We start from the raw sequence: 21403 nt of genomic DNA, 5'->3' as shown, positions 1-21403 counted from the left end.
GGAGAACAATACCTCCACTTCCCTAATCATTGAAGATCAAACTATGATGTTGTAGCCATGTTTGTAGTAATATCCCATCATGTCTACTGAGTCTACGATCTCATCTTAGATCTATGTGAGTAGATCCTTTCCTCTGAATTTCAAGTTGGTCATGGCGAAGCAATTTGGAATATCAGAAAAGATTTTACCATTCCTCTAACTACTAATCACACTATGCTCTACGTTAGAGGTAAGGAAGTCCCAACCAACCCCATCATTTTTACAGAGGATGAAGATGGTTTTTGGGGTACCCACTCCATCTTTGAGAGGAACCTCTATTTCCTAGCTCACTACCATAGTGTCCTTGACCCTATCAACCACAACTGATATGAGGAATATTTCAATAATGACAATGTCCTTGAAGATGAGGCCTTGTGGAAGAAGTAGTTGAAGAAATTCGAGAGGAGTTCAAATAAGACCCTAATTACTTAGAACTAGGTCCTCTTTTTCCTTACATAGTTTTATCATGTGCATCAAGATTGAATGCTATAGCATAAATTTGAACTTATTGTCTCTAAACTTTACCCTATGATTTATGGAGAAGGATTTCTCCTATGAATTTTATATTACAAACTTTAATATATGATATGCTAAAACTAATAGTAAGAATAACCCTACGTTGAGAAAGCTTGTTTGTTACCTGTTAGATTATCTTTCCCTGGTTTTTTCTAACCCATAGGGTAAGTCCATCACATTCTAGAACAGTGTACAAAAGTAAAATGAAAGCTTTTTTGTAGGACTGCTACAACCATAAAGAAAGCATACTTTTGTGATAAGCAGTTTTAGATTGAGTATACACTCTTCTCTAAAACACATGGGGACAACCTTTTAAAAGAGAAAGTCTCTCCTCACACTGTATATTTACTACAATACTATGATGTGATACAATGAAACAAAGAAACCAAGATTAATGGAAGACATGAAAGTAAATTGTAATTGTGAAAAAAACAAGATAGATGGTATGCCATCGTTTTAATTTGTAAAAGGAGGTATGCCCCCTTTAAGACCCTTATTAGGGCATTTTTATTATATACAGGACTTTGGTCTCGGGCTACACCAGGAGTTTTCTTAGCCCCATTGTTTTTCCTCTGTTGCATGCAGTTGAACAGGGCAGAACTATTTGTAATTTTTTTTGATAATACAATATATGGGCATTTTTCTTTTACTGATAAAAAAAACTAATCAAAACACTCTAAAATTTATATAATGATGATATTGAATTTGAGATCTATAAAAGAGTATTTTATTTTTTGAAAGAAAAAGAGTTTTGATATAGAATTGACATTTGACCAAACTAGGTTTTGGTGTCCTAAAAGGTGGCACAAATTAGTGCTTTTACCCATATCCAAAATTCTTTTTAATTTCTTTATAATTTGTCAACTTCCTTACCATTTTATCTACTATCACCTACCTACATTTGCATAGAATTTTGTGATAAAATTGTTAATGTTTCATAGTTTTAGTTGGTTAAAGCTATAATTCTATAGTGTGTGTTTGTGTGTGTGTGTGTGTGTGTGTGTGTGTGTGTGTGTGTGTGTGTGTGTGTGTGTGTGTGTGTGTGTGTGTGTGTGTGTGTGTGTGTGTGTGTATTGTTAATGTTTGGTAGCTTTAGTTGGTTAAATCTATAATTCTACAATGTGTGTGTGTATACACACACACACACACACACACACACACACACACACACACACACACACACACACACACACACACACACACACACACACTTGTATGTATATTAATTTTATATATTCAATAAATGAGCTAAATTATATAATTTGTTATTTTATTAATTATAATGGATAGACATGCCTAATGAGGAGACATGTCTCTCCATGTCTCTCCATGTCTCATTTTTAATATAAATAAGGAGATTGTTGCATTTGAAAAGCATATAACTCAACAAGAAATGCAAGTACATTTGCAGTGATCCAAGAAACATCAACATGGTATCAGAGCGAGGCTACGAATGAACACAAATAGAAATATGATGCAATGATTTATCATTGCTTGTTGTTGACCTTTCAAACATTTAGATAAGAAACAAAACATGTAAAGATGGTGAGAGAAATTTTGTTTGGTTGGATGTATGAAGAGTAGACATCTAGATTTTGAAGTCATTAAGAATGGTTGATTACATAGACTTGTTTGCGCAAATTGTGAAATATAAATTAGTAGAGGAAAATATGCAAATTTGAATAGGATATACATGGAATTGTGTGAAATGTATATGCTGAGAAAATATTCTAAAAGATTGATGTGGAAAGAAGAACAAATTATAAACTGACCCAAAATTCCAAAGGTTATGCATAAAAATCAAGACAGCCAATCTGATTTAAAACCTAGCTACATGGGAAATGCCTCGAGTGCTATGTTGGGAAATGTAAAGTTTATAAACTTCAAAGAATAGTGCTATCGTCAAATGAAAAATAGAGAGAGGAGCAGAATTATTGGAAACATGGCATGAAAATAACGAAAGGAATTGGTTGCAGAATGTATTCACTGCCACATCACCTTTGTTAATATTAACCACACAGGTACAGTTTGGACAAACCCCACAAGCTTAGGCCTACTCATATGCCCACCTTGGTGATTTATTAGGTGATTGGGCACAATTGGAATTTATTGGAAGATCCCAAAGATAATAACCTAGGTCTCACACAAATTAAGGTAATGTATGGTTTTCAATAAGATATATATAAATAATTAATATATTGTTTTGGATCATAATTACTTATGGAATTAAATAACAATGGAGTTAAAGATAATACTGATGAATATAATCATTATGTTATCCTATTTCTATTTTTGAAAATATAAAATAAAGAGTTATGTTATAATCATTTATGTTGTTGTTAGTAATATGCATGAGTTAAATTACTAAACATCAAACTAATGTTATCATTCTTATTTTATACCTCTATATAAGCTATTTGCCTTGATCTTTTCCTCCGAGAATGTTCTTGCAGGAAAAAGAGGGAGATTAAGATTAAGAGGGACTTAGGATGCTATTTGGTTAAAGTTTAGTGAACCAAATTTTATTGATTAAGAGGGAGTAAACCATGCTGAGATGGTTTCTATAATGATCTATAAGTTGTCATGGTCAGGAGGACTATGACCACGTGACTTTTATATGGGCCTATACCCTGTGTACATCATGAGGAAGTGACGACTTCCAAATGACTGTCACTTGTATTTGTAGGAGTTATTGAAAAGTGACGATCTTTCAATAATTCAATCTATTATGATAGACATCTTATGATGTCTGAAACATATTATGATAGATCTTGCATGGTGGATTAAGTTCCTTAAATAGACCATGACCTTCTATTGTGATGGACATCTTATGATGTCTATGAAGATCACAATAGAAGATTATTTGCATGGTGGATTAAGTTCCTTAAACAGACCATGGCCTTCTATTATGATGGACATCTTATGATGTCTAAGACAATCAAAATAGAAGATTACTTGCATGGTGGATTAAGTTCCTTAAATAGACCATGGCTATTCATTTGGTAAGCATTATTGAGAATACATGTGTACATACCTTATGAATATTTTAAGTATTTGATGAACGTCATTTTTATTGATATCATGAGGTGATATCTAAATTTGAATATCTTCAAAGACAATATATTCTTATATTACATTGAGGTAATATTGGTCATGTCTTTATCCTCCCTAGCCAAGAGGGAGTGTTAATGTTTGGTAGCTTTAGTCGGTTAAACCTATAAGTCTATATATATATATATAAAAGTATGATATATATGTGTATATATGTTTGTGTACTAATTATATATATTCAATAAATGAGCTATTATATAATTTTTTATTTTATTAATTATAATGGATAGACATGTCTCTCCATGTCTCATTTTTAATATAAATAAGGAGATTGTTGCATTTGAAAAGCATATACCTCAACAAGCAATGCAAGTACATTTGCAACGATCTGAGAAACGTCAACAAAAATAGTCACAATTTATTTTTCATCTAAATAAATAAGCAATTTGACTTTTAAAAAAATCAATTCTTAAGTGGCAAAAAACTATTTCATGAATAGAAGAACTAACCTCTGTATAAATAATTATTAACATATTTGACTTGTACCTCCACCATAATGGACATATCAAGGTAGGCATAAAAAATGTCCCTGCACTCATATATATAACCCATAAAAAGAACATGCAATGCTCCACTATTAATACTACCAACTCTACATCCTTTACGAATGAATATAATAAATATTACATTAAGATTATTATGGAATATTAAGTACATTTATTTATTTTTAATTATTCCTTAAGCACCGAAGCCTATTTTTCCAATAGAGTTAGAGACACAAAAAACATATAAGATTGCAAGGTACACACCATCTCAACCCAAGCACTTGCAACACAACTTGAGTTAATAATTTGAATTACAAAAAATAATTGAATCCTAAATTACATGCTAAAATGCTTATAGTCTTATCCTATTTTTAATGTCTTTATAGAAATAAAAGAGAAAGCATAGAATGGGCATATATATCCTATCTTCATCTTATTTTATGATCATGGATGAATCCAATACGTACCACTATTTGCTTGACTTTTATTGATACAATCAACAAAATGATAGTATACAACTAGGTGTGACTATTCAAATAACTATGAAAGTAAGAATATACAATAATTAACTATGATAAGAAATATAAAATATAATATTTAAAGTGTCAATAAAAATCACAACTTTCAACCCTTTTATGAAATGTATATATAATATAATTATATATTAATTGTTCAAAGCAAGCACAAAAAACTCAAAAAGATTGTATCTTAAGTGATATGATTTTTTCTTTTAATTCACTAAGCATTCAATAGAAATATATTATTTCTTATGATGGAAAACTATAAGAAGAGGAAAGAGAGTAAAACAAAATATAACATATATTAAAAAGTAAACATATAATTTCCTATCCTTTGCATTTTCAAAATTGATGCATTTTTACTTTCTTTTATCAGCTTATGTAGAAGAAGATCAAGAGTTTCCTTTCTCATTCAAATCTAATTTTATTGAATAGAATCCTAAGAAATTTGAATTCAATATAATTTTACAAATAAACGAGTGTAAGCTAGTAATGATTAATCTTCAACAAGCCTTATAATCCAAATAACCGGTCCATCGCTATATACTTATAGCGATACTCTTTTGAACACCACGCTGCTCTTTTATCGCTGCAACAAATAGCGAACATTTGATCTTATCGCTATTCGCTATAACACATAAATCCTTTCTACGAGTTTTTCTCATCTCTCGAATCCTTCACAGCGGAAACCTATAGCGATAAAAGCATTTCTCATCACTGGACGCGATACATCTTTCATCCATCGCCATATCCGAAACATGTCTTCTCCGTATAGCGATGAACTTGATCGCTATATCTAATAGCGATATATAAAAGAGTAATTAAAGACATTTTTTAATAACAAAATTAATATTTTGTCTTAAATATTTAAATATCGATGCTCATGCAATCCCTGTCGCTTCTACCCTCCTGCAACCAAGTTTTGATGCTCATTTTCCTTACCAGGTTTATGTAAGCTTTATATTTTTACCGAAACGTTTGTGTTGAGATCTTGGTCATTGTACTAAACAGTTAGTTACAGTAGATCTGTTTCATGTATAAATATAAAGGATACAAAGTTTCAGTGTATACAGAAGACAAGTGAAAAATAAATAAATAAATCTACGTCTTTATAAGTAGTTTCTTACATTTAAGTTGTTAGGTTATAGATTCAAATTTAGCCAAGATCTGCTTATTATTTCATGATCTTCTCACCTCTCTAGGGATTGGGTTTTCTCAAACCTTTTTCAATCTCAGGAGTTGAGCTTGGTGGATGTTGTATCCCATCATTTTATCAATTTAGGTATTTCAGGCTGGGGATTTAGTGGTTGCTGTGGCCTAATTAATCTTGGGGAATCCAAGATCCACCACACTCCATCTGGTTTGCACATCTCACGGCTTTGTTTAATTTTCATTTTGGGGGTGTTTGTCCTTACAATGAAACATCTAAAGTTTGACTGGCATTTTGAACCTAGTGCTTAACATAATTAGATTGTTTCATTCTTAGGTTGATAGTGCCATGCAATTGAGCTCAAAGTCTCATAGATTTTTAGGCCTGGGTAATTGGGGAAATACAGCCGATGGTTGCCCATTGGAGCACGAAATAAACAATGTTTGTTCAATCAAAATAAACAGTGAAATCAAATAAGGGTCACCTAGATTTGAAAAGAATCTTGAAAAGTCATTTGTGGTGGCCCAATGTTACGTTTAGTTGGTCCATCTTCTATGAAAGACTTAAGCACACGTTTATGTGTATAGATTTATACATTGCCTGCTTCAGACTCTTTGCATTACTTCCAAACCTTTTCCTTCAGTCTTTTGAACTCTCCAAATCAATAGGTCTCACTTCTGTTCATCATAAGCTTTATTTTTACAGCAGGTTTCAATGACAAAAATCCACAGCGCCAGATAAGTATTGCTAGCTGCGATTCAATGGTAGAGAAGATGAAGGGTACGGAGAATTACAAACATTCAGCTGGCACGTTTGTTGGCTCTGGACACTAGAGGCTTTGAGGAATCAAAAATATATACTTATACTCTAGTAATTAATGGAGATTGACAATTATTTCTGTTATATGTTTATAGTTACCAGTTAAAACTGATAGAACACATGATATCATAAAATATTAGTATTGTTAGAAACCTTTCTACACCTACTGTGCATGTTTAGACTAAGCTGATATACCTTTTTTGTACATTAGTCAGGATCGTTTAAGGGGGCCTCTAAAGTAGTAGTCAGTAATATGGGGTAGAAGTTTGTATCGGTGAAAAATCTAGGGTATTTGAAATCCAACAGATTAGTATTTTACTAATTACTTCAACTGTGATATACTATCTCTTTATTTGAAAAAATATCTATTCAAGTTGCACTCAATAATAATAAAAATGCACAAATGAATCTTACTAAGACCAACAATTGTTGGAAAATCGCTGATAGGAGTGACCATTTTTAAGAATTGAAGACTCAAATGTCAATCCTGTTGGCCTTTGAGTAATGCTATTTGCATGGATGGTAGGTTATTGATGTCGGTTGTGACCTTCCAAGCTATTCACAACCGATCCAAATGTCGGTACGTTCAACCACAAGTTACTACTACTTGATACTAGATCTACCCCTTAGTTAGGGATTCCAAGGGTCAGTTGTTGAGAGGAAACAAAAGCAATGTGGTATTTTGATTTAAATGGAGATTGGATATCCTTTTCTGGGATAGGCCTCATCAAATATTTTTCCCACTCCAAAGATTGAAGAGAGCTAATTCCAAACTGACCTAGTTGTGGTGTCTCCACATCTGCCTTTTCCCTTGCTCTGAAGAATAATTGGTATGATCAAATGAGGATGATGGAGAATCCCAAGGCTCTGATATTGTGGCCAACTGATCTCCAGCACGGTGCAGTTCATCAGCAATGCCAGAAGGCAACAATATTGACATAGTCCATAGGGGACTCAATAGGTCCAGGTCTGTTAATTGGACCAGCAATAGGTACCCAATCAGATGAAATAATAGATCTTTTTATCATCAATAGGCTGCCCCTCACTGATATTTTTCCTTTTGTCTTTTGGACTCTCAAAATAAATAGGCCTTAAATGAGTGTAGACATCATAAGGAAGAAGAGAGTAGCTGTTATAACCACTACATTTATTTTTGTTTTGGATGGATTTTTGTAGCATAGACCAGTATAACGTAAAATTTTCTTTGGCTTAATGATTCCTATCCTTCTTGTAAGATAAATGAGCTCATCTAGATCTTTGAACTCAATAAGTGGGTTCGCCAGATGACATCATCCTTTAAGCTTTGAATTCAACAAGTGGGTGTGGGTGAGCATTTTAATTCTGTAAGTGAGTGTGCATCAGCCATCGATTTCTATCATTTTTCTGTCCCTGCACATTTCAATTTTGTTGTATCAGTGGGCATGTATAGTCCTATAAATTTTATGAGGTAGCATATTTGAAGTTTATCATTAGAATGCTACAAGTGGTTGTGCAATTATATTTCTACAAGAGGGAATTCTTGAGAGATTAATTTCTATAAATGGGCGTACTTCAATATTAGAAAGTTAAATTTGGGGTGCTTGAGCCATTGATTTCTATAGGTGGGTGTTCCTTAGCTTTTGATTTTTTTAAGTGGGTTATATTGAACTATTCAATTCTATTAGTGAATGTACATTTGTGGTTGATGATGTTGTCTTATTTCCTTTAATCATAATCAGTTTCTCTAATGTTGACAATAAGTGGTTTCCTATCTAGTCTGGCCATGAGCACTCTATTCTCTTGCTCTGTACTGCCTTCTACTTATAGAATCATCAGATATTTAAATATCAAATTCTTAAAGGCTAACACTGTCTATAGGTTTTTCAGTTTAGTTCATCTGTTTCACTCATTTGAGTTGAAGCTTTGGATAAAGCTGTAAATCTTGTGTTAGAAAAAATGCAGTGTTGAAGTTGACCAGATACAAAACAATTGTAGTATAACAATTCCCATTACATCAGATAAACTTCATGACAGACCCATAATGATAGCGAGCAAGGAATTCATTATGTAAACTTTATATATATTATACTTTTGTGGGGTTTGGTCCTTACATTGTCTGTAATAAAAAATCCCTTGATTTTCAACTTGATTCAGTGTTGGGACTTTCTGGTAAAGTTATCTGGCATAGAATCCTTTTCCCTTTGATTATACATTGGTAAATTTATATTTTGAGTCTGCCATAGAGTTGTCTAGTTTTAGAACTCTTCTTAGATTTCTTCTATTCTAGACAAATTTTAATTTACTATCCTTTATAGCATCCATGTTTTATAATAAACAGAATCGAGACGAATACCCAATTTTTATTTTTGGCTCTAGAATTTGATTAGATGATGCCAATGCATCCATCAGAATAGACTCTTTCATATGGTATAACTATAACAAATGCTTTGACTACATCAATTATTTCTTTGGATTTACATTACACTGTATGCACTCAAAGCTATTTGAATGGTTTTACACCTTACTTCATCTACATACTTGAAATGCAAAGAACGATTAAGGTTTTGAAGAAGACACAGACCATAGATGGAGCTTCTGAAAATAATATCAAATGACATAGTCCGATCATTCCATGACGAAAGACATATATGCTCCATCATCTTACATGAATTCTGAGTCAATAGGGTAGGAATATGCTTTTCCCCAATTAATCTGGATGGGTTCCGAACAATAGTAGTCTTGCATGGGACGTCAATGAACACGACAGCCCCGGCTCCAATCTTAGCCCCTTCCTCAATTCTTACATTTTTCAGAACACAAACCACTGCCTCGATCAAAACCCCCTTCCCAATTTTGGGATGCCTGTTGATGTCGTCGTTGCTAGTATCGCCAAGCATCACCAATAATGACAGTCTAGCTAGTAAAAACTCTCATCCCATGGTGGAAGACCATGCCCTCGCCAATCCCAGCAGCAGGATGTAGCTCCATTGCAAACACTTGAGAAAGCCTGCTCTGGAGAATCGACCCCGAAACCAGAGGCAATGTGCCATGCGGTGAGCTTGGCATGTGAGGAAACCCTTGAAGTTGAGCATACAATGACAGTAGGAAATGCAGGCGGGGTCTCTCTCTTTGGAAGTGCAAATGTCGGCTAGAATGGCATGGTGTACTTGAAGGTTTTGTGTAAAGACGTCGAGAAATAGGTTGTAGAGCTCTGTGGTAGGCAGCATGGAGGTGATTGAAAGTTTGCTCGCCAGGTGCAACGCCAGCACACTCTCAATTGTTTTATGTGAGAGAATGTAATTTCCCTGCATGTACCATCCTTGGGTTTAAGGGTGTTTCAATACCTGTCCTACAGAGAAGGGATGCGACCTTGAATGACAATGGAGCTAAACTATCAAAACAACAATTCTGGATTGAGGGCCAGACCCAAATATGTATGCTATTGAGCAAGTAGATCGAATTGCATATCCCATTCTGTAGCTAGCTGATCGAGTATACCTGTTATTTTTAAATAGAAGAGGTTCCTTTGTTTAATAAGTATTAGTGCCTAATGTGGACAATGCACAGGTTTGAAAGATCACGTTCGTCCATCCACTTTACACTTGAGAAGGTGCACACACTTTGCTGCATATCAGAAAAGAGAAAGCTATGATCTGGTTCAAAAGTCTTAGTGTCAAATATATTCCTCTGTTGTCACGCTGCTCTTGATAAGTTTGTCATTGCTTTAGTATCAGACTGTGTTCATTGATTCAGCTAGAGTCATTTCTCATTTTGACATTCTGAAGGTAGTAACCTCATCAATACTTTGTGCCTCCATAATAATGATCTAAATGTAAAGCACTGAACCTTCCTTATTATAAATAGTTGTTAAGATATTCATACCTTCTCAAATCATTTCCATGTATCTTTATTTTGCTCATTATCTTGAAATTTGGCACTGGATTTCTATATCGAACCCTCCTTGCCTCCTTTAACTAAATACTTTTACTTTCTTTTGATATTCATTGCTGTCTTCATGACAGTTATACGGTCACAACCTCATTCATGCTTCACTGCATCTTGCCATACTCTCACATACTCGGCAGCACCTTCACAAAATATTTCTCAATTGGCCTTTTTTTATGTCAATCTTTGAACAAATTAAATTGGAGCAGAATAAAGATGTTTGGGACTCCTTATATATGTGTTTGAATTCTTCTCTGTCCCTCTCTATGTGAACAACATACTGCAGCAATAAGATTCTATCAATTGTATTTGCCAATTTTTAGGAAAGGCTGAGTTTAAGGACAAAATTCATAAGTGCGGACATGTGCCTGTGTTGTTATATTCCATCCTCATCTTTACTTAGCATCCATTATAAACAATAGTGATATTGCGTTCTGTTCTTGAAATCTTTATGAAAAATGCCCAATAAAGGACAATGAATCTTATGGGGTGCATTGAGCAATATAACTACTGATATACTTCGATAAACAATTTGAAGTAAGAGAATCAACAAAGTGTGTACCTGAAGTTAGCTCACCAATTACATAATCTATTACATGGCATGTCAGGTCTTTGTCCTAAATAAATTTCTCTGGTAATCTCAGTGGTTGGAAAAGTTGCTTATTTTTTAGAATTTATTATATTACTGGCTATTTGCAATTACTAATCCCTGCCATGTAATGGGTGGGATTATTGTTTTCAACTTGCTATTCAGTATTAGTAGTTATTTTGGAATTTGTGCATATTTACAAACAATCTCATTTATATTATAGTTGAAGCAATATTTTCTATTAAAAGTAATTTCTGAATTTTAATACCTAATATTCTATTGGATCTCTCACATTTTCCTGGTAGCAATTTTATTTTCTCCTTGAAAAAATTAGATAAAAATAAAGCTGTAAGAAGTTAGATTATGAATCCCTCCCTTTCTGTTGCCGGATTTGTCATGAGTATGGTCATTTACTGCGGCAGTGCCCCCGTAACTCGAGTTTCAAAGGAGTGGATCGGTCTACAGCTAGAAATGCTGGTGGTTTGGCAGATACTACAGGGAAAGGACAATCTCAAATGGTTAATACTACCAAGGGGATGAATCCACAAGATGCTACAGGTAAGGGTAAGGCTCCAATGCAGGATAAGAATGGATTTACCTTTGTTCATCCTCGAGCTAAGGGACGTGGTCAAAAGAGGCCTTTGAAAGAAAGATTATCTGATTCAGGTTTTAACCGTTTTGAGGTGCTGGATAGTATGGTTCTAGAGGAAGGTATTCCTCCTCCTATCTCTTCTGATCCAGCTTGCCCAACTGAGAGATCTGTTCCTAATGATGCTTGTGGGGCATCTCAAGTTGTAGTATATCAGAATTGTGAGGCTCCTGTAGCTCCTGTGACAGCGGCTCTGGTGACTCCTGCAGTGTTGGAAGATGATGATGTTGTTTTGGCTGACTTGGTTAAGGATGTGCTACCATCAGGTAAGGGCAAGGGATCTCCTCTCCCCTTGGGGTTGCTGCCTTGACCCTTTAAGTGGGCTTCTTCTTCTCCCCCTCTAAGGAGTGGGCGCAAAACAGACCAAGAGAAGATTAAACTCACAGGAGATATATTGATTGAGTCTGGTTCAGTGAAACCTTTGGATTCTCATTTTCCCAAATCTACCCAATGATGATTATTCTCTCATGGAATGTAAGGGGGTTGAATAGCATCCCTAGACAAAAGGCTATTCATAACTTGGTGGTTGATCATAGTTCTGATGTTTTTTGTATCCAAGAGACTAAGCTCTCTGTGGAGTCTATGGTCCAACATGCCTCTAGTATTTGGTCTCGTGGCCAATGCCAGTGTGTTGGGGCAACAGGCAGTGCTGGTGGTTTAGCTATATTTTGGGATCCTCAAAAAATTTCTCCTCTTGGCTGGATGTCTTCTCGCTCAGCTCTCTCTATGGTAGCTTCTGCTCTAGACTCAGGAGAGGTAATCATGGTTACTAATGTGTATGCACCTGTTGATCTTGTGGGAAAGGAGGAACTTTGGGAACATATTCAATATGTTAGAAATTGTCATCCTTATCATCCTTGGGTGTTAGCAGGGGACTTCAATTCAGTTTTAAGTTTGGAAGAGAAGCATGGTGGTTTGGCTAGATTGGGGCCTTCTTCTGCTCTTCTTCGGCAACACATATCTCTTTTGCATCTCTTTGATGTTAAGCCTTCTAATGGCCTCTACACCTAGAATAATCGCAGGACTGGCGTTGCTGCTATCTCAGAACGCCTGGATAGATTTCTTGTTTCTTGCTTCTGGCTTAGTGGCACCCTTACTATCTCTTCAGAAATCCTTGATTGGAGGGGTTCAGATCATTGGCCAATCAAATTTTCCGCTATAGGGGCTTATGTTCCAAAGCATCCTCCTTTTAAGTTCCAGTTGATGTGGCTTCGTGACTCCTCTCTTCATGATTTTGTTTTATGTTGGTGGAAAGATGGTGCCCCTGCATATGGTACTGCAATGTTCTCATTTTCTAAAAGGCTTCAATATGTTAAAAGGCAGCTCAAGATATGGAATAGGGAATGCTTTGGGAATCTTCACTTTATGAAGAGGCTTGCTCAAGAAAATCTTGATGTCATCACAAGGGAGATTAGAGATCGAGGTTTCTCGGAGGATCTTGGCCAGGCTGAATCCCTTGCTTCTAGAGCTCTAGAAGAATGGGAACTTCGAGAGGAAATTTTTTGGAAGCAAAAGGCTAGAGTTGATTGGCTCCAGGAAGGTGATCGAAACACTGCCTTTTTCCATAAAACAGTGCAATCTCGCCGGAATCATAGGAATATCTCTTCTTTGGTTAATTCTCAAGGTATCCAACTGAATTCCTTGCCAGCTTTGTTCCAGGAGGCTATTTCGTACTTCTCTACCCTCTTCTCTGAGGACTCTCCTCCTGCTGATAATGAAGAAAATATTATTTTGTTCTGTATTCCTTCCCTTATCACTTAGGAAATGAATGATTATCTCATGCGTCCTATCTCTTTGGAAGAGCTGGAGGCGGTGGTCTTTGGCATGCCTAAAGGGAGGGCTCCTGGTCCTGATGGTTTTCCAGTTGAATTCTTTCAGGAATTTTGGGACATCATTAATCATGATTTGTTGGAGGTGGTTAAAGAATCCTATGCTAGCAAGCAGATGCTTCGAGCTTTAAACTCTACATTCTTGACTCTTATTCCTAAGAGAGAGGGTGCTAATCAATTGGAGTTTTTTAGACCAATTGCCTTATGTAATGTGGTCTACAAAGTTATTACTAAGCTGATTGCTGAGAGACTGAAAAGGTGGCTTCCCATTATTATCTCAGAAGAACAAGGTGGTTTTGTTGCTGGAAGACAAATTTTGGATGGGGTGGTTATTGCTATTGAGGCTATTCACTCTATGGCTACTTCAAGGGAGAGAGCCATGTTTGTTAAGCTGGATATGGCTAAGGCCTATGATAGAGTTAAATGGAGCTTCCTAAGGAGTATTCTTCTTTCTTTTCGATTTAGCTCTGACTGGGTGAGTTGGATTATGAGTTGCGTTACTTCTGCCTCTTTTTCTATTCTTATTAATGGTCAACCTTCACAACTATTTGGTGCTTCTAGAGGCCTCCGCCAGGGTGACCCTCTCTCCCCATATCTATTCATCATCATGGCTGAAGGCTTGGGCAGATTCATTAAGCATCAGGTGTCCCAGAATTCTATTCAAGGCTGGCGGTGGGGTAATGGCTTACCTTCTCTTTCCCATCTTCAATTTGTTGATGATTCTGCTCTTGCCGGTCTTGCTAGGATCAAGGAAGCTGAAGCCTTTCGACATGCTTTGGACGTTTATTTGGCAGCTTCAGGCCAGAAAGTTAATGAGCACAAATCTTTCATTTACTTTTTTAACACTCCTGATTCTATTCAGCACAGGATTGTTGGTATCCTACGGTTTCAGATAGGTTCACTTCCTTTGACTTATCTTGGCATTCCTATTGCTGTTTCCAGGCAGCCACGTCTCTTCTGGCAAAATTTGATTACCAAGCTTCAGGATAAGGTAAATCATTGGACTCATAGATGGCTTTCTACTGCTGCCCAGGTTACTCTTCTTCAAGCTGTTATCCAAGCTCTTCCTACTTATAGAAGCATGGTTCATGCTGCACCTATTTACTTTCTCAAGGAGTTTGATGCTCTTTCTCGACAATTTCTTTGGAGTGGTAATTTGCGTAGTACTAAATGGAGCTTGGTTAATTGGGCAACTGTTTGTAGGCTTAAAAAGGAGGGTGGTCTTGGTCTTCGTTCTGCTCTATTGAGTAGACAAGCTTTGGCTACTAAACTTTATTGGCGATGGTGCTCTGGACAGCATCAACTTTGGGCTCGTATTATCACTCATAAATATTTTCATGGTGCTGATCCTTGCTCTGTTTCTGCACTTCCTCTTGAAGGTCGTGGCTCAATGGTTTGGCATACTTTGAAGACAGGTGCGATGTTGGTGAAGAGGGGTCTGTTCTAGATATGTAAAGGAGATTCTCAGGCTTTGTTTTGGTCTGATGCTTGGGATGGATTCCCTTCCATTTTATCCATATACCCTCATCTTCAGCATCTTTGTGACTCTTTTCTTGCCGCTGGATGGGATAAAGTGGCTCATTACAAGACTCCTTATCAATTGGGACCTGTTGTTGGTTATAGATGGAAGCATTCCTCTGATTGGCCTCCTGGAGGTACAGACATGGATCGTCAGGAGCTTTCTCAAATTCTGGCCTCTAGAGAGTGTTCCTCTTTGCTTGGTCCAGATGTATTGGCTTGGGGCGGTACCTTGTCTGGTAAATATCATGTCTCTGCTGGGTATCAGGAGATAACTAGACAATTATTTGGGGATGCTGAGGTCCCTTGGTGGAAGCAAGTCTGGAATAAAGTTTCTTGGTCCAAGTGCAATTTTTTCATGTGGCTAGTGGCTCACAACCGTTGTCTTACCTGGGATAATCTTTGTAAACATGGATTTCAGGGCCCCTCTTATTGTGTTTTGTGTGGTAATGGAGAGGAGTCTGTCTCCCATCTGTTCTTCCATTGCTCCTATTCTACTCAGATATGGCACCTTTGGTGGAGCGCTTGGGGTTGCTCTTGTCGGCATGCTTCCTGTTTGCCTGAGTTCTGGGCTCGCTTGGGTAGTGCTCCCTCCAAGTCTTCTTCTCTCCATGCTGCTTGGATTGCTGGCCCATCTTTCATGCTTTGGCATATCTAGTTGGAGAGGAATCATTGCATATTCCAAGATGTTCGGCTTGGTGTTTTGCATCTTTGGTGGAAAATATCACATTCTCTCCAGGAAACTATTCTTGTGAAGTGTGAGCTTGATGGGGGTATGGATCCGGTTGATCTTGCTATCTGTAATCGCCTCAATTTTCATCTGCAGGATGGGGTTGCGGCTCATAGGTTTCCTTCTATGTCCAGGCAGCTTCACCATCAGAGGAAGGGTCGGGTTAACCGGGATGGGCACTGGACTCCTCCTCCCTGTGGAGTTCTGAAAATTAACACTGATGGTTCTTCTCGTGGGAATCCTGGTCCGGCTGGTATTGGCGGAGTGGCTCGTTGTAGTTCTGGGAATGTTAAATTTTTCTTCTCAATTCATAAGGGTGATTATACTAACAATCTCATGGAAGCTCAGGCTATTTTATATGCTGTGGAACAGTGTTGCTTGTGGGGATGGAGTAAGATTATTTGTGAGTCTGATTCCCAAGTGGTGGTGAACATGCTTTCTTCGCAAGAGCTTGAGGATGTTAGTTGGCAGCTGGCCACTGTTGTTAAGCAGATTCTTTTCTTCTCTTCCTCTTTTCAGTTCATTAGGTTCAAGTATATTCCACGAGAATGGAATAGACTTGCTGATTGTTTAGCCAAATGGGCTTCTAGTCATGATCCGGGTTGGAATATTAGGGATAGGGGGCAACTGTCCTTTGAGATGGTGCAAGAATTTGATGATCTTGTTGCTCAGGATCGAGCTCCTTGTTGAGCTCTCCTTGTTGTATTCCTTTCTGTCTTAATAAATTTTTACCCCTCTTTTTGCGAAGAAGTTACTAGAGTTTGCAGGCATGAGTCTACCAGTATCTCGTGACGAGGGTTTCATTTCACATATGTTTGACGATTTTGGTTCCACAGTTTGCATGCATGAGACCATTAGATATAGGTACGAGTATGCATGGAAATAGAAAGGGCATATGGCATTGTCAAAAAGAAATGCATGTTTGTCTGTACTTTTACATGTTAATGATATTTACCCTAATTACCCTTTTATTTGCGTAGTCTTCTTGCCTCAATTTTCTTTTCCAACCTTTGTAGTATATGCAATACCACCATGATTCTGCGGAAGAAAGTAAATAAGACTTCTGCAAAAGAATATACCTTCTTTGCATGTGCGTCACAGTTATCATTTTTTTGATTCAGGGTATTTGGAATCAATATTTCACATTTCATTTTCTAACTACGTGATCTTACTAGTGCTTTATATGCGTTTATGCATTTCACATTTCATTTTTTAATTGCTTTATATGCATTTATGTATGCACATAAATTCTCTTTAGTTCTTAAATTTATGAAAGAAAAAGTTACTAAAACTTGCTAACTGATTTTTAACATAATTTGAATGTCTCCTAAAGTTGACTACTTACTGAAATAATTCAGAAGGAAATGCTTGGCTATATACCAATATTCCATTAATTTTATTTTTGTTGTGCATGTTTTATGTATTCTTTGTGCATTGCAACATGATTAGAGAAGGGCTTTCAAAATTCTTTATATATGTGAATTGCATATTCAAAACTTCAATAGTCTTGCCCAATTTACCACCAAGGATCGGACCAAGCTGAGATTGGGTCTTCCAAACCACCAGCTCTGCTCAGGATTACCCAGATTCAAAGTCTAAAGAATCGATAACCCATGCCAAAGTCCCAACCCTGTGAGTGAAAGCGTATTAAGGGTTGAGGAGGCTTTCTCAACCCAATATTCTGACGATTGGCATATTCAGTGGGAAGTTTTTGTGCTGGCCAAAGAAAGTGCAGCAATCAAAATTTCTTGTGCTAGCGTGCCCCTTCATTTTTAGGTAGCTATCAAGCAACTAATAACTAGGCTTTTGAATTTATTAGATGTATGGAAAAAAGCTAGCACTAAAAAGTTTTTGTTGAAGGATGATTTGTCATTCTATATTATTTTGAAGTATATTTTTCCCTAAAGGTTACTAAACTAGGGACTAATATAACATGCTCAGAAGATTATTCCTCACTCTTTCTTGCAAATTATTAAAGAGCAATTTCATATTTGTTGGATCCGTACTATTGAACAATATGTCTGATTCTAACAAACATCACAAATGATGTAGAAAAATGAATAACCTATGGGGTTTGTGCTGTGTAAAATATTGCAAGAAGCCTTTGATGCGCAGTAATGATCAATTAGTTTTTTGTTATTTTAATGGCTAATTCTAGTTACATAGGAAGTTTAACATCAATGTTCACTGTAGATTAAATTTCACCGATAATTCAAAGAATTAAAAGCTTGACATCAACCAATTTATCAATAACATTTGACTGAAAACTTTGTTGCATATTATCTATTATAAGAGCTTAATAAATATAGCTTAGTGCTTTAGACACTTCAGATAATTATGTTAAAGCATTTTCTTTAGGACCAAACATAGTGTAGCATAAGCTCAAGACGAATTTCCTTACATTCAAACATCTCTCTATTGACATGGTGTGGATATACAATTGTGGAAGTGAATTTACTAAACATGGGTAGGGACAAGGACTTGTAAGTAGCTTTTCAATGATCTTTGTTACCTTTTTCACTTTTCTCTTTCAATGATATCCAATAGTTAATGACTTTCTTTGATATTGAATAGGGTTTCCAAAAGACCCTTAACCTGCAAATGACATAGCTATTAAGGATCCAGGTAGCAATTATCATTTGTTATATTCTAGATTTTATCCCATTGACCTGACCATGTCATCAGATGTTTACATAATTTCTCTGTATGCTATCATGTGATCTGTTGGGTGGATATTTTGCAACCGACAGTTTTGGGTAAAAATTCAGTCGCAAAATAGAATGACCAGCCATAGCGTGTGAGATAGAGTCTCTCCTACCTTAAAGGGAAGGCTCCCCCTTCTCACTGTTCCTTGGATCAACTCAAGGTAAGCAAGAAATTGAGAGATATTATAAATAGGGTGTTACAAATATCCTTCCTTCTTAACTTTCAAGAAAGGATCCACTTACTCGTAGAGCGAATAATGGGCAAGGTGAATCTCTAGTTACACTTATACCAAGAGCTAGGAACTGTGATACTGATAAACTTTTACTAACTCAAATGTTAGCTAAAATATACCGGTTTGGCTCAAAGTCCGGTCGTACTTCTATATGGAATAAACTTTACGATTAGGGCTCAAAAACTCGTAAAAGTAAAAATACTTAACTATTTTGCGAATTGAGAAGAAACATAAGCTACAGACAAAGCTTGTAGCTATACACTTTCACAATTGCTCTTGGTCAGAGCTCTGGCTTCAATTACTTCTTAACTCTTTTCTATTCAATTCACGAGAAGAATTACCAATATCACAAGATAATATGAATCAAAGGCAACTTGGATGAATTATAGACAAAGCTTACAATTTACACAACGAACAATTTCACTTAATCAAAGTTAAGTATCAAATGCTCCTTTGTATTCACTTTCTCTCAAAACAGTGCTTACACAAACAAAGTTTTGCTGGCACAATTTCTCCACAGCTCTCTTGCATAAAGATAATGATAATTTTACAATGAGGGGGCACTCTTTTATATACGCAAAGTAGTTGAGAAAAAAGTGGAGGAAAAAGTGGGAGCAACTCAACCAACTTTGACCTAGTCTAACTACAGAAAATAAAGAGTTACATGCAACTCACATTAATCCTTTTACATACATGTAACTCGCATTACTTATAATTACACTTTTTCATGTAATGCATTCTAAACAACTACTAACATGAAATAAAAACTAACAACAATCTTAGAGATTGTTTCTCAGTGCCTTGAATTTGACAATGATATCACGCACTGTGGGAAGATCAGCAATCTCCATAGTCTTTGATATTGCTTCAATCCTCACTGCATTCTCATATGCTGATTGGACAACTTTGGAATTTGCTGCTGTAGTATCTAATAAGTGTTTTGTCAAGGATTTGTACAAAACAAACTTGTTCATTGTGTGCGAACCAATATCTTCAGAATCTACATCAGTATTGATCTTGATTGTATATTCTAAATTCACTCTATTTGCTGCCAAAAGATTACCGAAATCATCAATAACACGGCATCCCATTTGTTCCAAATCACAAGTAAGACTTGTTTCAACTACTTGACAATCTTCAAGGGCCACTTGCAATTTTGTGATCAGCTTTCTTAATGTCTCCTCCTCCTTGAAATTTGAAGAACATTTCACATGACGGAAGAACGTCACATGAGACCATAGCATCTAGATCAAATTTTATCATTTCATCCCAATCATCAAGGATTTCTTTTAGGTTATATGCTTTTTGAGTCAAAGAAGAAATTAAGTTTTGTTCCATTTCGTTCATCTCTTTGACACGCCTAAGAACTGCAAGTGTCTCTATGATAGCTCGAACTCCTTCAGAAATGATTTCCTATAACCAAGACTTAGCAGCTTCAATCGACCTTCTCTCTTTAGATGTTTGTGATGTAACAATAATATTTTGAGAAGATTGTTTCTAGATAACCTCATTCAAACGAGAGGTCTCCTGTTTCAATTGATTCTTCTTTTCCCAAAGCTCATGATTTCTTTTTGATACATTTGTCAATGCATCTTGAGCATCTTGCAAACAACTCAAGTGTGATTGCTTTCCAACTTCAACCTTAGTAAACTTATAGTCAAAATGAGTAAGTTCCTCAACAGATTTATCTACCAAGGGCCCAACAACCTCACCATATTTCATTTTATCATAATCAACCAAAATTTTGAAAACAAACTTATCTTTCAAAGATTTGGATTTAATCTTTTTCACAAGGAGATTGTTAGGAGGAACAACCACTTTCCTTCTCTTTGTTGTTATTCTACTCAACTATGCAGGAAGGTTGAAACTTTCATCTACAGAAGCAGGCACAGTGGAAACCATTCGCATTGATCCTGGTTGTATGTCCGTAGTGACTGAGCAGGATTCAATTTGCACTCCGTCATGAAAAGTTCAAATCCTGTCAAAGATGTATCAAGTTGGGAAACTTGACCACTGGTAAGAGTCGGAAAATCTTCAACCACATTTTCTAAGTGATCATATTGTTCATGTGTAGGAACACGAGGAGCAGCAGATGAAATAGGAAGAGCCATGGTGTTAACCTTCGAGACTGGAACAGAATGAGTGAAAACAGTAGAAAATGAATCTACATCATCAACAACCTCATGCAAAAAGGGTTCATGTAGAGAAGACGTGCAGGCTTGTGTAGGCTTTGGAGGAGACATGATCACGATTTCCCCTTCTTCATCAAAATCTTCTTTATCAGATTCTGTTTCCAATTCTTCTTTTGATTTTGTTGCTGATTCTTGAATTGGCTTAGGAACTTGAGATGATTTAGTTCCTTTTTCTCCCATCAATTTGAATTTTAGAGAACTCTTGACACTTGAAGATGAGACACTATCTTTCACTGTAATCTCCAATTGTGATTTCCTGCCAGGAGGATCAAAACTTCCACAATCCAGGCCCAACTTAGGATTTACTCTTTTAAGGCCTTTACTTTTCAACCATTTGTTAATGTTTACTAAGATGGATTGAAACTTGTCCATGATAGATGTACTTTCCTTTTGTTG

At 36.2% G+C, this 21403-nt stretch overlaps 1 pseudogene; it reads right to left on the bottom strand.

The window, feature by feature from the left end:
• Positions 1–9091: 9091 nt before the first annotated feature.
• On the bottom strand, positions 9092–21058 carry LOC149570698 (serine acetyltransferase 5-like; annotated as a pseudogene).
• Positions 21059–21403: the final 345 nt, after the last annotated feature.

This window comes from Cupressus sempervirens, chromosome 3 (genome assembly GCF_028749045.1).
Source record: "Cupressus sempervirens isolate cs-2001-9-10 chromosome 3, ASM2874904v1, whole genome shotgun sequence".
Lineage (NCBI taxonomy): Eukaryota > Viridiplantae > Streptophyta > Pinopsida > Cupressales > Cupressaceae > Cupressus > Cupressus sempervirens.
Note: the sequence above shows the minus strand (reverse complement) of the source record. Positions and strands in the feature narration are given on the sequence as shown.